At 44.3% G+C, this 14,277-nt stretch overlaps 1 long non-coding RNA gene across 1 annotated transcript in view; it reads right to left on the minus strand.

The window, feature by feature from the left end:
* Positions 1–12,038: 12,038 nt before the first annotated feature.
* Positions 12,039–14,277, minus strand: part of LOC144756354 (uncharacterized) — a 98,191-nt gene continuing 95,952 nt past the window's right edge. Inside the window, exon 3 of the long non-coding RNA XR_013595132.1 lies at positions 12,039–12,375. This is a non-coding gene — a long non-coding RNA (uncharacterized LOC144756354). The remainder of the gene's footprint in view (positions 12,376–14,277) is intronic.

Below are 14,277 nucleotides of genomic sequence, written 5' to 3' on the forward strand. Positions count from 1 at the left end.
CAAGATCACTGCCGACCAGCTCACCACCTCCCTCAGCCAGAACCCTCCCACCAACACAACGGACCCCAACGAAGCAGCCCGCAACTTCACACAGTGGCTCACCAACTGCGCCGACGACCTCGCACCTCTGAAGAACCCACCCAGCAGCAAGAAAGCCTTGTGGTTCACCAACGAACTCAAAACCTCCAAGAAAAACTGCCGCACCCTCAAAAAAGCCTGGCGACACGACCAGACTCCAGAAAACATGACAGCCTTCAAGAACGCCACCTGCATACACCACCAGTTGATCCGCACCACCAAAAGGACAACATTCAAAGAACGACTGGACAACAACACTAACCCTGGGCGTAGTGGGGCTTCGCAAAGCTACGCAAAGTGGGAAAAAAACTACGCCCACCCACGCACTTCGCGTAGCCCCACTACGCACCACCTGCCTCCCTCCCGCGCTCCCGTCTTGGATGCAAATGTGCATGCGCGGCCGCCCGCGCATGCGCATTAGCATCCAAGACGCGCGCCCCGGCGGCGCAATGACGAGCGGGAGCCCCGGGGACGCGGCAGGACAAGGTAAGTGGTTTTATAATTCTTTTATATATTAATGTAAGCATTTAGGGAGGGCGGGAGGGAGGCGGGTGGCGGGCAACTTCGCTATGCCCACGAAGTGGGCGTAGTAAATGTAAATGTAAATGTCGGAATTTGTAAAGCGCACAGCTACTTCCACCGGAGGTGTCCCGGCGCTGTCCGTATACCGCTTAGGAACCCTTCCTGGCTTTCCTGGGAAATGTCCACTCCTGGGCACCCCCCAGGTGCAGCCAGGCATCCCAGCGCTTTTGGGGCCGTTGTGGAGACTAAGCAAGCTATTGCCCAGAGTTGCAGCGTGGGACCCATGATCAGAACAGGCACTGAGGCGAGAATATCCAGTCAGGGGAATTAATGAGCCGGAGACCTGCCGAGGCGGGAATCGAACCCTGGTCCCTGGCCAGAGCTCTGCATCAAGGTCTGCCTGCTCTAACCATTGAGCCACACTTGCCTGCTTCGCCTACTTTGCAAAGGGCGAAGTAGGCAACACTACGCCCACTTTGTGGGCGTAGCGAAGTTGCCCGCCCAGGGTTAAACAACACCCACAACAGCAGGGAACTCTTCAGCATCGTCAAAGAGCTCTCCAACCCCAGCGCCGGAAACAACAACATCACACCCTGCCAAGACCTCTGCGACTCACTCGCCTCGTTCTTCCACCGCAAGATCGCCGACATACACAACAGCTTCGGCGCACAGACCATGCACCCAACCACCGAACCAACGCCCCCCACCACCACCCTCCGCAACTGGACCCCGGTCAGCACTGAAGACACCACCCGCACGATGAACACCATCCACTCCGGCTCCCCTACCGACCCCTGCCCCACCACCTCTTCAACAAGGCCGGCTCCATCATCGCACCCCAACTCCGGGACATCATCAACATCTCCTTCTCCACCGCCACCTTCCCGGAGAGCTGGAAGCATGCCAAGCTCACCGCCCTCCTGAAGAAACCGACAGCGGACCCCACCGACCTCAAGAATTTCCGCCCCATCTCGCTCCTCCCTTTTCCTGCCAAAGTCGTTGAGAAGACCGTCAACAAACAACTCGCCGCCTTCCTCGAGACAAACGGATCCCTCGACCCCTCACAGTCCAGTTTCTGAGCTAACCACAGCACTGAGACCCCCCTCATCGCAGCCACCGACGACATCAGATTCCTGCTTGGAAACAGATGCCCTCATCCTCCTGGACCTCTCTGCAGCGTTCGACACAGTAGGCCACCGCACACTGATACAGCGCCTCAGCAACACCGGAATCCAAGAGAAGGCACTGGAGTGGATCATCTTGTTCCTCGCCGGAAGAACGCAGAGAGTCCGCATACCCCCGTTCCTATCCGCGGCCACCGAAGTCATCTGCGGCGTACCTCAAGGATCCTCGCTCAGCCCCACCCTCTTCAACTTCAACATGAGCCCCCTCGCAGCCATCGCACACCAACACAACCTTAACATCATTTCCTACGCCGACGACACCCAGCTGATCCTTTCCCTCACCAACGACCCCATCACCGCCAGAGCCAGCCTACACGAAGGAATGAAAGACTTCGCCGAGTGGATGAAGAACAGCCGCCTGAAACTGAACTCAGACAAGACGGAAGTCCTCATCCTGGGATCATCCCCTTCCGCCTGGGACGACTCCTGGTGGCCCCCTACCCTGGGCACCACCCCCAAGCCGACGGACCACGCACGAAACCTGGGTTTCATCCTGGACTTCTCCCTCTCGATGACCAAACAAGTCAACGCCGTCTCGTCATCCTGTTTCAACACCCTGCGCATGCTCTGAAAGATCTTCCGATGGATCCCCACCGAAACCAGGAAGATGGTCACCCAGGCCCTCGTCACCAGCCGACTGGACTACGGGAACACACTCTATGCTGGAACCACAGCCAAACTACAGAAAAGACTCTAGCGCATACAGAACGCCTCCACACGACTCATCCTGCAGACAAAGAGAGGAAGATTAAATTTAGGTATACAAAGATGAAAGACCAGTAATGCCCGATAGCATGATCTCAGACATGGCCCGAATGTACCATGGTCAGGCCCACATTGGTAGAGATGCTATGATTTGTCTTTTTATACAGACTTGGTCTCAAAGATGCTTGATATGTCGGCAATTTAATCCAAATAGAAGAGCCGTTGTAAGATTGGGAATCATAGGACGAGAGGGTGGTCCATTTACAAGGGTTCAGATGGATTTTGTGGAGTTGCCTCCATGCAACAGACTTAGATACATTATTGTAATAATCTATTTGTTCGTCCGATGGGTGGAAGCTTTCCCCACGAGAAGAAACGATGGGTTGACTGTTGCCAAACTGTTTTTACGTGAGATAATACCACGTTTCTGGCAACAGGACTTAAGTGGTCCGATGCCTTGCCGCTTGTCTTAATGACACTAAGAAGCATACCAGACAGGAAAACTGGACTAAGTCCATATGTGATTCTGATGGGCAGAGTGATGAGGCAGGCCTATGTACCTGTTGATAAGTTGTTGACAATTAATGATGACATCATACTGGAGTACTGCAAAAATCTGTCTGATGTGGTAACTTCTGAGCTCCACCAGGTGGGAACTGAGTCAAGTTCCAAAGAGAAAAATCCATCTCATGATCTAGTCCCTGGAGACTGTGTTCGAGTGAAAGTGCATCGCTGGAGAAATTGCTTGGTACCTCGGTGGCAGAAACTAAGGAAGGTTATCTTGGTCAGCACTACTGCAGTCAAGTGTGCTGGGTTGAAGAGGTGGGTGCATGCTACCCACACCATTCGTATACCTGAACCTGAATACCCATACGACGGTGAAAGTACAACTGATTCTGACTCTGAAGCTGAACCAGAAAAAACTCCAGATACTGAAAATCGAAAGGAATGTCGACATCTGGAAGTATCAGAAGCCAGTTCTGCGTCTGAAGGTGAAGATGAAAGGGAGGTTGTGGAGATACCAGATTCTGAAGATCAATCTGAGGATCGAGAATTGGTAAAGACAGACACCAGTAAAGAAACAAAGGAAAGTAAAGACAAAGCTGTTGAAGAGGAGAGAACTGAAGAGCAATCTGATAACTCTGAAGGCAGGAACGGAAATCTTGAGACTGGGGAAGAGGAAGTAACTCACGATAAGGATGAGATTCCAAGTACCAGTTATGAAGGTGTTCCTAACAGAGTAACAGAAGAGAAAGCTGAGTCTGATGAAGACAAAGACATTGTGAAAATCATAATCAATGATACAGTTGAAGATACTGAAAGTGAAACTGATGACAGTGCAGATGAAACTCCATTAAGAAAAAGCCCAAGAAAAAGAGCTTGGAGAGTGGAGCATAATACAGTAGATCCAAAGACTAAGAAAGTCTGCAAAGGAGACAATTGGCCTAAAGAAACAGGTGGATTGAGATTTAAAATAGTGAACAAAACCAAAGAGCCAGAAGAGCAAGTGAACGAGATCACTAGTCAGAAAGAAACTTTGGGTAAGAAAATAGAAATTGTCCAAAGACCAAAAAGAGTAAGACGACCAAACCAGAGGTATAAATCACCTGAGTGGACATATATTGTCCTGTCACCCCTTGTTGAAGTTAATAGCAGTCAAGAAAACCTGTAAAACCCAAAGTCAATTGGGAAAAGTGAGTAAAGAAGACAACTAAGAGAAAACAGATAGGTACTCAAAGTATATGATATTAAGTAAAGATTCTGAAGTCCTGTGAGACGGATATTGTAAATATAGAAGAGGTCGGAGTTGACATAAGGTCGAAGAAATCTTGTTAGAAAAATTTAACTATAATCTAATTTAGAATAGGAATGACACAAGGTCAAAGAAATATGTGTTAGTGAATTGAGTGGTATACAACTTGTAGGTGACATAAGGTCGAAGAAATTGTGTTAGAGAAATATGGCAATGAGTAACCATAAGACAAAATGTTCTATTTTTAGAAAATGGTGTAGATGTTGCTCAATATGTATGGGATTGTTGATAATACTGTGGGTAATTTTAGCTATTGTTATTCCTTTTCAGGAAAGTTTAACGAAATTGAAACCAAATGTGAGTCTAAATAAGCCAAGTGGGAAAGAAAAAAATCATGAGACCCATGTGTACAAACCAGAGTTGCATCAAGATAGGTCAATTAGTGACTACACAAAGAATACATTTTCAAAGTTATTACTTGAGTATATTAAGACCATGAACGTGGATGATTGTTATGTTTGTGTAAAATTGCCAGCATTAGTGTCAGAAGGGGTGACCTATCACCACCTTCCTCTCACATATGGAGTGACTTGTAGTGTAATTGCAAGTTTGTTTTATCAGACTGGGAAATTGGAATATCATTATTCCAATGTAGATGAAATATTTGCAAAATTAAGAATTGACAGTACTTTGAATAAAAGGAAACCTGCAAAAGAGATGGGAGAATATTTCTTAGAATTAGATGAGTTGACACATGAGTATGCTTTTAATAATAATTTGACATGTAAAATGAGAATTGAAGAGAAAGCATTCTTGAATATGGTTGAGGAAAGAAGGGCTACTTACAAACTAAATGAAAAAATGAAACATGCAAAATCTAAATACTGGACATTTGATGATGAGAATCTTGATGATAAAAATGTGAATGTGGCTATAAATATAGATACTCCAATGTTAGGGAAATTTTGTATCAGAAGAGATAATTCAATGTATGACAATTATTTTGTGGGTGCAAGTCAATGCAAAGACACCTATAGAATTATAGGAGGTTGGGGATTTAAAGGAGGAGATGATCCTGTTTTTCTAGGAATTTATTTTATTTGTGGGAATAGAGCTTACTATAGGTTGCCTAACCATTGGTATGGGACCTGTTATGTGGGCTTGGTTTTTCCTAAAATTTTCCATGTAGATAGAGGTACTAATGGAAAGCATGAGATAGGTAAAGTTCTAAGTCGTAAAAGAAGAGAGAGTGTATTAGAAATAATAGGTGATGTATTTGGAGCACTGATACCAGCAGTGGCAATTTCGTTTAATGCAAATAGAATCAGAAAATTGTCCATAATAGTTAATCGATTGTCAACAGACACCGCAGGAGGATTCCTGATGGTCAATACTGAAATGGTTGCTATGAGAGCTATGGTAATGCAAAATCGACTTGCCCTTGATATAATTTTAGCAAAAGAGGGAGGAGTCTGTGGGATTTTAAAAGTGCAACATTGTTGTACGTATATCCCAGATAAAAGTCAGAATCTTGAAAAGTATATTATAAATATTACAGGTTTACATAAAGAAATTGAACCACTGGAGGTTGAAGGTGTTCTTGAAAAGTTAGGTAAGAGTTTCTCAGCAATTAAGCATTGGTTCCAAGAAATAGGTAGTTCAATTATAGGTAAAATACTAATTCCGATAACAATCTTAGTAATAGGAATCTTCCTGATAAGATTATGCTGTATATGCAAAGGTAGATGAGATTTTAGAAAGTCATTAAAGAAAAGAAATGAAGAACAACAGGCAAGGGTAAGAGAAAGGAATGAGATAGAAATGGAAGAAATCAGAGAAAACATCTTTAAAGATTCAAAGGAGAAACATACTAAAGTGTAGATGATACTAATATAAAGAATCCGAAACATGTTCTGCTAAATTTTCCAAAATTTTGAGAGATATTTGGTGATAGAATCACCAGATGAGGGAATTGATGGTGCAAGGTGGCAAAACAAAATTTTGTGTACCCCTTGTGAAGTCAATGTTCCATAACATTAACATTTACTAATTGTGTATAGTGGTGTATTAACTAACAATAGTATAAAATGCACACATGTGAACACGTGGGAATACTAATTTTGCCTGCATGAAGCAATAAAATTAACTAATTTGTATTTTTTTTGTGATGTGAACTAATGCATAGCTTAAATATAAGTAAACGCAATATGAATGTGCTTATTGTACACGTTATTGTGCTAAAAATCGTCGGATATGTAAGTATGAAACGCATTTATGTGGCTTACCTGCTAGGTAATAACTAATAGGGAAATATTAGTATGGTGGGAGGTAAACAGAAGGGCTTTAGTTCCATAATTAACATGAATTTGTGTTTGTTTGTATGATAGTTCCAAAAGAGACCTCTGAGGCCTAAAAGAAAATGGTTGCTCTGGCTAACTGAGAGCAAGTGCTGAATTGCGCATGCGTGCCCAAAGTCTGCCAGCGAGAGTGAGCTGCCTGTACTTTGCCCTGAAGTCAGGATGATTGCCAAAATATGGACAGTCGAATGTTCTAAACATGAGAAAACAAGTCAACGTTGCAAGTCGAGGAAGCGGCCAGGCCAAAGACTGTCCTAAACAATAACCCATTATGATTCTGCTGATTCATTGTGAATATGATGTTGTAATGATAAGGAGATGCTCACCCACCCCAAAATTGTCCAATCAGAACCCAAATTGGTGATGTTAGATACTTTTTAGATAGATTAAGTTAGGAAATTAGTGTATAAAAACCTCTGATTTTGCTTAGAGGGTGTCACTCTTTCGATCTCCTCTCGAAGTGCTGTCGGATTGCAGATCGATTCCTGGATGTAAGATACTTTAATTTTTCTCTTGTTTGCTTTTCAGGACTGAAGGATAAGATGAGGGTGTTAATTAGGGATGTTAGGAGAGAATGAATTTGGAAGTATCTGTTCTTTGCTAAACTTTTTTTCTGAGCTCTAAATAAAATGATCATTTTTTAAATAAAGTTCAAGTTTTTATTGAATAAAGAATTAATCAATGCCTAAATGTCAGACATATTAAAGTTTTGCTTTTAATAAAATTGGGAAAATGGAATATTAAAGCTGGTCTTGTGATTTTCCTACGCCTAATTTTCTTTCTAGCTAGCAGATCCATTGCCACTATTGTGGTGTGTCTGAATAAAATAAATGTTTGATTAAACCATGGTAAAGAGTATATAAACTGTAGGTGTAAATAATAACTGATTAAATAGGTTAGACACTCCGCCAAATGTTACAGCATTACTCCTTTGTGTTTTAACTAAAATAAATCCCTGAAGCCAGATTAAGTGAACAGAGTAAATGTGCAGTGTTATGGGCCCCACTGACGAATGAATGTGTTCAGAGGTTTCAGGGAAATGGTAAGTGCTGATTAAAATTTATTCTTGGAGTTCCGCTGTAGGAACTCCAGACCCCCTCCATGGTGCGCCCCAGGCTGGGACGGGTTGAACCGCTCAGCCAACTATCCAGAAAAAATTAACTCAAAGTATTTATACAGCGCTCCTTGGGGGGCGCTTGCAGCTTCAGAGCGCTCCCAAGTGCATCGGATACAGGAACCAACAAAACAGTGTTTCCAGGATCACCCAGCGCAGCTAAACGCAGGAGACAGGATTAGACCCCGGGTCTCCGTAATCCACAGACCGCTGGCACGGGGGTGGGTGCCTGCCAGGTCACTTTCTCGGGTGGACCGGCACATTTCCTCCTCAGAGGTGGTCTGCGCTCCTTGAAGAATCAGCTGCGAGGGCTCCGACCTCCTGCACATACATCACAAGAAACGCAGCGCATGCAGAAAACATAGGCATAAAAAAATCCAGTAATGGGCTTAAATCGGAAATATTCCAGTGCTTCCCTGCAGCGAAAGGGCTAGCCCGGCAGATATTACCCACAGAAGCCTCGGTGTCCACCTCCCAGCTCATGATGCTTATTTGCATTTCATTCAGACACCCTGGCACAAAGTATTGTTTTACCTGTCTGTCCGGCCTACTAGTTTCAAAGCACAAGAGACTAAATTACCTTCAGCGGAAGCATTTAAGGATCTGAATGAAGCGTCCTGGGCGTTTGTAATTTCCAAAAGGAAGAGCACATGTTTTGGATTCCAGGCAGAAGTGAGGCCTGGAAATGTGTGACCCTCTTTCCAGGACTCGATGGCTGCCCTAGGGGTCACAACCCACACGCATACAGCCATTGGGCCAGAACCATCACAATCACCAATGTTAGCCTATAGCTGTGTCTGCGGTAGATGCAACAGCCCATCACGCAAGTAACGGTCGTTCGAAATGTCCCATATACAAGGTCAGGCATGTGCCATTTTAGAGGATGGAATTAAATTATTAGTGCTGTTAATTGTGTCATCAACAGAACAAATGATGGCTAACATGTTTACATTAGAAAAACTCCCTTCCCATGTAATGTCCAGTCCAAAAATTCATCTGTCTGGTGCATTACTATGCATAAATGCAAAATGTGCGCGGTGCACTGTACACCATGGTTGGTGTTTTTTTTACCTAAAATTTCACGAAAACCTCAGTTTTGTGCAAATGTTAACTTTCGGAATTGGTAATTAGCACATTCCTGTTACAGATACATGTGAAGGCCACATAGGGGATTATTTGTGGGTGTTGAACAGTAGACAATAATAATGTAAATTATATGTAATGCTTTCTGTCACATGAGTTTTGGCTTACTCTTCATATATGTTACTCTGGACACTGTGAATAATGTACAAAATCATGTTCACTCCTCACATACCTACCCTGGAAGAGGAAGGAGACGACAGTCTCCAGTGTACCATCCATTTCACGACCTTCAGACCATGGAAGAAAGAAATGTGATCAATACATTTTGTTTGAATAGGCAAACATTACAGGATTTATGTTATCATCTGGAGTTACTGCAATCTAATTGCATCGTAGTGCTGTTTTAACTATGTGCATATAACAACCCTTCCAATCTGCCTTGGTCTCCCTCCCCTTTTCTTTCCCTTCCTGTGTGATTGAGACACCTTTTTTACAAACAGTCCTTTCCGAATACGATTACTGGTTGAGACATTGTTCTTTTTGTTATACAGCTTACCCGGTCTCAACTGGGGCAACAGGTTTACTCCTGTATTCTGTTTCTTATCATCTGGAACTTGGCTTCCTTCCTCAAATCACATCTCTCACACCAATTGTGAAGTTTATGTCAGTCTTGCATATTCTGGTCACAGGTTCCTTTCAATTCACAGTGACTATTTCTGGTGGTATTTCACAACCAATGTTCAGGTGCATACTACGTGACATGATTTCAGCAATGATGAGACATATGGACAATTACATCCAGTTACCCAGATGTGAGGATTTAGCCGTAGCGCCACATCAAGCCAGGGAAAAAGTGTGCCTTAACGAAGCACGTCCATTCTCTCAACATGCAAGTTGTCTGCTTACTGGATTTGCACATCTCAATCGTCTGAGCTCCGATTCACAGGGTCTGCACATGATTCCTTCATACTGTGGAACAGCACCAGACCCCAGCTGATATCAAAATTACTACCGCAGAGGGCCTGGTTTGTTGGTAAATTTGATCTGTTCTTACTTTATGTCGGAAATGTCAGCTAGTATAATCTGAAAGTGTGTAACTCATTGTTGCACTTCTGTCTGTCTTCCATTGAGGAGACTTAGCGTATCCCAACCATCCATGGTTGTTGGCACCGCTGAGGAATCCTACTACGCCAGTGGAAGTCAGCTTCAATGAGGCCCATGGAGCGGGATTGTTGGTCCCTGAAAGCCAGATTCAGATGTCTGGCCTAGAGTCCTCTTCAACTCACCTGGGGAGGTTAGTCAAATCACTGTGGTTTGCTGCATGCTCCACAACATTGCCCTTACATCACAGAGAATGAAGACCATGAAGAGCCAACGGTTGAGGAAACTGAAATGGCAAATGATGATGATATTAGTGGTGAGGAGGAAGGAGCTGACTTGCATCAAGATTCCGTTGACAAATTCTTCTCACAAGTGTAAGAATGGTGTTAGATGTAATGACTTTGACTATTATTGCAACTCTTGTTGTGACGATGTGAGGAGGATGTTTATGCAAAATAGTAGGATTATGAGGCTCAGGCAAAATCTGTTGAAAGGTGTTTGTTTTATTACTGTCGCTTTTTTTTGCTACACATTTTATATTGGACTGTGTTCTCTAGAAGCTGACTATGTGAATAGAAATGTGTCATATGTATGGTTTCATAGCTAAACTCTTTGTTTTGGTCTTTTTTAGTTACCTTCATCATGGCATCTCCATTTGGACATTTCAGAGTTGTAATATTAGCAGGTATATGATACTGTTCTGACATACGAAGTGGACATGGATTGTTCCTGGGAATGTCTGTCACTGACTTTGGGTGTACAAAACCTGTACCAAGACAGCTTATCCAGTGATAGGATGTAAGTTATGTGGGCTCCATTATACTTGTTCCTTGTGGTGTAGTGGCCCTAATGCACAATGTTGTGTTGGGACCAAATCATGCTATTCTGCCTTCACATTGGCTAAATCCTCATTGTGTATGAACTGTATGTTGCTGTTGATGTGTCTCCTCATTGTAGGCCAAAGTGCTTGTAGCACATCACTGACATTATTTGTGACATTCAATAAGATGCGGCAACACTGGATTACAATAACCCTCTGCATAGAAACTTGTACTGCTGTGTTTTTTTCTTGGTTTAACTGATGTGGATTCCTTTTGTGAGGTAGGAAATATGGTTCCAGCTGATGATGTAGATGTATTTTTATGTTGCCTGTTGTATGGGATATTGTCTGGTGTGTCCCCTATTTCCATCTTGTTAAGGTCTGCAGCTGAATCTTTGATCACTGACACAGGATATGGAATAAAGATGTTATAAGACAAGACACTGGTCTGTATGTGTTGGTGTGACATGGTTGTGATCCTGAGTTAAATATTGTTTAAATTCAACATATCCGTGCTTATACACGTACCTTGTTTTGACATTCTAAAGTTCACATGGGAGTAAATATACATTGGTAAATGTGAGAGATGCTACAGAAAAAAAGTACTGATGACTAGTGTATTTATTGCATTGAACAAGGAGAACATTTAAAATGTTCACGGTAAAACAGGGGAAACCAAAAGTGAAGAAGTCAGTCATGGTGGATGAAGCCATAGTTGAAGATGCCACATTGTCTGGAGTCCAAAGTCCGACATACTACTCCCATCAGAAATGGAAAAGTGTTCAGGAATAGTCCACAAAGTGAGTGTGTAGCGCACACAGGAGGAAGTTAGGGGCAAGGTTTCTTACTGGTGGTGGTGGGTGTCTTGTCATGCACACCGTTTGGATTGTTGCGTGGACATCCCCTGTTTTTGCCGAGGGAGGGAGTCCACTGCTGCTGAGACAGGGTGTCTGTAGACTTGCCTTTCTCTTACTCGCCCTCACTTCTTGCGGCTGTCGCAGATCTTGATGGGCTGAATGTACTTGGACCACAGGAAGGGGTGTATGCAGGTAGAAAGCCCTGCAGAGTGTGGTGTTAATGTCCTGCAGCACCACAACCAGGGAGGCCATGTTGGTGTTAATGCCAGCCACCTCCTGGTATGGCACTATGAAGCTGCTTCATCTCCCGGATGTCCATAAGTACCTGGCCCATCAAGCCTTGGGAGTTCTGATAGACCCCCCCAAGGCTTGGTGGTGGTAGCCTGGGTGTCAGTGGCTCCAGTGGGCTCACTCAGCGTGCCCCCAGTTACCCTCCCACAACCCTTACCCCTACAATCCCGTGCCCTTGTCCTAGGCTGTAGCCTCCCACTGGTTCCTCAGTGACTGTGCTGGTGATTGTCAGCTCAGAATCCAGGACTGGGAGGCACAAGATGTTGCTGCCCGTGCTAGGTATGCAGGTTGGGGGCAGTGGTTGGCTCTATTGTTGCAATTGGGATGAGAGGTGTTGTTGTGGGCACATTGAGCCCCACTGTTGCCGTCTGACCGGGCTGACAAGATGGGCCAGGAAGGTATTGACGTCCACCTCTCCACGAGTGTTGTCATCACTGAGAGCTTGATCCTGGGGTGGAGTTGAAGTCTGTTCAGTGCCCAGGGTCCGGCCAGGTGCTTTGCCAGATGAACCTGTTGAGATATTGAGAACGTTGTTATTGATAGAAGTGTGGCATCTACATCCACATGGTTTGTGTATAGAACTAACATGTTTATTTGGCCATTCCAAGCCCTAGTTGTGTAGAAAACAGGTGTATGCACTACTTGGTTGTATTTTTAGTATTATTCATCATGTAAGCAGTGCAGAGTTCATTGGCCACCTGCCACTTATAATCAGATGAGTCACTTTCATACCTCTCATATATTAGAGGTACATACTTGGTATGGTTTCACTCATGCAATCAATTGTTTCAGTTGAGTATACCAGGACACCATCAGTCAAAGTAGTCAGACATGTCTGAATAGAGCATTGTATGTACATTGCGCAGTCCAGGTAAGGTGAACTTCAGTTATAACATGGCAGACCAGTGAAGAGGGGCAAAAAGACTATTGCCCCTTGGTTAGAGTTACAGTCACAGGGCCTCACGGTAGCTGTAGGAATTTCTACCTCGACTTTCCAACACTTGACAAATGGTTAGTGTACCATACCTGTTGGAAACATGCATTTTGAGATGGATCATACGTTCACTTTTTGGCACATATCATGGGTCTAGAGATGATTTATTTGATTACACACTTACAGGCAGCATGTGGCATGTAATGGAGATTGATACATGTGATTGTATATGCAACAATACACATTAACATTGGCAAACCAACGTCTCTGATACTTTGAGGGTTGCATGTTAGGAAAGTAGATAGATAACTAATCCTGGGCATAGTGGGCGTAGCAGAGCTATGCGAAAGTCCACGGAGTTGCAAACAAACTCCGTGGAACTCCGCTACGCTACGCTATGCTGCCCGCCTCCACATGCCCAATAGACTCGCTTAGTTTCAGTCTTAGATAGCGATACCCCGGGCTCCCAAGCAGTTATAAGGCCTGTTGCCAGTAAAAGCTCCTTTATATTAGCTAACCAACTAATTTTGTGGGCTCCTTGAAGGTTCATGACCTCTCTAAGGCCATCGGCGTACCTTGAGAGCTCCGGGGTACGCCATAGCCGGGCCCAATATAGAAGAGGACGCAGAGTGGCTAGGTCCTTGATGGAATGATGACCCAGATCACTCAAGAGTGGCTTGATAGGGGTACCCCTCTGGAGAGATACAAGCTCCCTAAATAACTTGTTCTCTGCGATAACTAGGGCATTGACACAATCAAAGCCCCAAAGCTCTGCACCGTAGAGGGCACAGCCTACAGCTTTTGCAGCGTAAATATCCAGGGCAGGAGCAATGGGCTTGGAAGTGGAGGCACGGTGTTCCCTCCCTAGTACTCCAACTACCCTCTTATGGTTAAGCGCCATTTTATCAATATGTGGTTGCCATTTGAATTTATCCAAAATTCTAATCCCCAAGTAGTCAAACTCTTTTACACGTTCCAGAGACACTCCGTCAAGAGACAGGGTAGATCTAGACGATCTACTTGGGTTAAAATAAAGAAGCTTAGTTTTAGATGTATTTATGGCAAGGCCCCTCAGCTTACAAAACAAGCAGAAGCGGTCCAACAGCTTCTGCAATCCTGCGGGAGTTTGTTATACTAACAACGTATCGTCCGCAAAGAGTAGCGCGGAGACTTTGTCACCCGCCAAGACCGGGGCGTGAGCATTAATTTCGAGCAGAAAGGAGACTACACCATTCACAAATAGCGTGAAGAGTGTGGGGGCCAGTACGCAACCCTGGCATACCCCTCTGTTCACAGGGATTTTATCAGTTTTTTGCTCCTGTGATCCCCATCTAATATGGGCATAGTTTCCGTCATGCATACGAGCCAGGAGATTCAGGATGGGCGAGGGAATCCCCATTTCCTCCAGGACCAGCCATAGGCGGTCTCGGGGGACCAAGTCAAAGGCGGTCTTCAGGTCAATAAATGCCAAATAAAGA

Source organism: Lissotriton helveticus, chromosome 5_1 (genome assembly GCF_964261635.1).
Source record: "Lissotriton helveticus chromosome 5_1, aLisHel1.1, whole genome shotgun sequence".
In the NCBI taxonomy this organism is placed as follows: Eukaryota; Metazoa; Chordata; class Amphibia; order Caudata; family Salamandridae; genus Lissotriton; species Lissotriton helveticus.